Source organism: Dinoponera quadriceps, unplaced genomic scaffold, assembly GCF_001313825.1.
Source record: "Dinoponera quadriceps isolate SergipeBrazil2010 unplaced genomic scaffold, ASM131382v1 scaffold696, whole genome shotgun sequence".
NCBI lineage: Eukaryota > Metazoa > Arthropoda > Insecta > Hymenoptera > Formicidae > Dinoponera > Dinoponera quadriceps.
This window is the reverse complement of record NW_014554799.1, coordinates 76346-79511: the sequence shown is the minus strand read 5'-3', so window position 1 is coordinate 79511 and position 3166 is coordinate 76346.

Here is a 3166-nt window from a genome sequence, read left to right as displayed (position 1 = left end):
GGGGGGGGGGGGGGAAGAGGGGGGCGATCCGGGAGAGGCGGGCGACGCGCCGCTCCGCACTGCATCGCGTCGCACTGCACCGCATCCGGCAACCGTGCATCGGGTTGTCCGCGCGCGCGGGCGCGCTGCGCGTATGCGGAATCATGCAAATGTGACGCGTGTGTGATGCTCGTGTGGCCCGTGACGTCTAGTGCCCTGGCGATGACGTTTACTGCAACCACGCCCTGTCCGTGCTCGTCCGGCGTCCATCCTCGACAGGCATCGACCTCCTTAATTACCAAGGATTCGGCTAACGATCCGATTACATCTTTCGAACGGGGCGACGCGGCCACGACGAACACACGCGCGCGCGTTCGTTTAATTGACGATCAATGACGAATATCGAAATGACCGATCGCGGAGACCCCTACGACCGTCACATGCTGCGAACGTGTACGTTAAGCTTCGACAAGACCTCCCCAGGTTCACGAGTCGATTTGATATCGATAATTGGTTTTTCGAACCATTCGTTTTGATAACTATGAAATTTTTCATCGGTATGCGGAGGACATTCGATGCTACATTTTGTTAATGTCATGCTAATATAGAGTCGATATCCAGCTATCTGTAGCTGGCTAGCTGATATATAGAAGACATCATATAGGTGTCGATTGATTATTGATGATTCAGTCGATACCTAGTCGGGATCATACCCAAGTCGAATCGTTATATCTATATATCAATTTGATATGGATGAGATATAACGACTAAGTGGTCAACATTTACATAATATCCTCTACATATCGTGTGATGAATCTTACAAATATCAAATCGAACATTGATTTCCACATGATTTTCGACCGGATTTTTCACCTATATGCAAACTCGGGTTACATTGGCTGGGCCAAAACTCGCTAATCTTCCTAATCGTTCGTATTATATCTAGATATAAAGATATGATATATAGATATGATATAGTAATAATAATAATAATAATAAATATTTATTTACGAGAATAGAAAAACCCTTTAGTTTACAGTTATTGGTATGATATGGTGTGAAGTTTTCAAAATGATAGATCAGCCAAATAATCAGCAGTCGTAGTGACCTTTACATTGTAATGCCTATTTGTAATGTCAATTGCAAGTCGCTCGTCACGCCGGTGACCACAAAAATTGGCTCAAATTCAATGTCGCAAAAACGATGCCGATCAGAAGCGCCAGTGGTACAAAGATCGGTGAGTTTCGACCCGGCAGAAATGTTAAGGTTTTATCGAAGCTTGATGTGTACGCACGCACGAGACGAGCGAATAATATTTGCCGGATGAATTCGCGCGCGTAAAAGCCGGGTTTTTCAATCGCGTATCGCATGAACGGGAATCGCGCGAAAAATGCACGTTCGGGTGACTTTATTTTACACCCGATGTCGGAACGGTCGCATAATAATTTCGTCGACGATATTGATTAACGGCGTGTGATTTGCATCGATTCGCGAGCCAATTGCGCATAATGGACGGCGAGGTGCGTTGTTGCCGAAGGACGGGGCAACGACGACACTCAATGCGCGAACACTCGCAGGCAGAGACGACGAGTAATAAATAAGCAACGTGGATTAATGCGCGTCGGCTCGGCACTTTGATCGAATTACGGGTTTGGACGATGCGCGTTGTCGGGCTCGCGGGTCGCGATCGAAAGACGCGTCGACAGGCCGCGAAAATAGTACACGCTGCCGTAAATCAACACGACGCCGGGCGTCGATTAATTTACCGGTGATTCTCCTCGCGGTTTGATACCCCCGACACCGCGGGCATTTTTGCGCGGCGACAGACCGCTCGCGGACATGACGTCCGGCGACTTGCCGCGCGGATGCTAATAAATTGTTCACGCGGCCTGACGGGACAAGAGCAATGAACGATAATCCGATTTCCTCTCCGCGCGATCGCGCAGCCTCTTAAAATATATGCATCTGTTCTCATCAAGCCCCGGAAATTTTGCCATTACCGGTCGCGAATTTAGCCCCGGAAGATATCGCGTCGAGACCGCAGGATGTCCGATTTTTCCTCGATTACACACGTGGTTTTCTGAGAGCGTCAGCTGTAACCACTTCGCCGACCGTTAGCGCGAAAATTTCAATATCGCGACATTAAACGCCCTCGTGTTCAATGTGTCTCCGCTCGGGATCGCGTGTTAGTTAGAGTGAGAAACCCGATGCACAATCGAACGGATAACGCGCTGAAAGGCTCCGGGGGCAAGATTCTCTCGCATCACGAGCCATTCGCGATTTCTTTCAGAAATCGTCGGCCCCGGCCGCTCTCGAAGAGAGACGAAGAACCGCCCTTCGAAGACGGTTGAACATGCGGTCCGCGACGTTCTCTCGCAGACACTCTTAAATTTGGGAGCCATTGTCGTGTACGACGAAAGGAAGACGGAAGTCGCTCACTTGGCAGAAGTAGCGATACCGCGTATTATGGCGCGGCCAATGGGCGCGAGATAGAAGTCGCGGGCGAGTAGAAAGAGCCGGTATACACATCGGCCGGAGAACGAGCGGCGTTCCCTGTGCAACGAGAGAGAGAGAAAGAGAGGCTCTCCCGACTTCGGTCCGACCAGAACCGGCCATTGTTCGTTACGAGTGGCTATCTCGCTGGACATTTCCGTACCCGAGTACGTGCGCGCGGTCCGCTACAGCCTACCAGATACTTTCAATGCTTGAAATTTCCATCGGCGGCTGTATCGCCGGCGCGTCCGACTTACCGACGAGATTATGTCCGCAAAAATGCGCGCTCCCACCGAAAAAAGTGAAAAAAGAAAGAGGAGCGTTCGGTAATACTGCGGCGCGCGTAATCTCCCTCGCGAGCATGCAATTCGACCGCGAATGTCGCGGTAAATGTTGATCACCATCGGCGGAGCGATTTGATTATCTTTCGATGCTTTCTTCCTCTAGGGGAGCGCATATTTTTGTTAAACTACTCGCGAATGACGTTTGGTGTCGTCCTCGTAGAAATATATGCAGTTTTTTCAGACGCCTATCCAGTTACTGTCTAATATTAATGCATTCTCATTAGTTTTAACGATGCTGCGTAGGAAATGGACAAGAAATTGATCGAGTTTTATTCAGTAGTACTTTTAGGGTAACACTGCTCATTTGAGCAGCGGGCATGCTTATTAATTAATTGGGTAGTTTTTTGTCT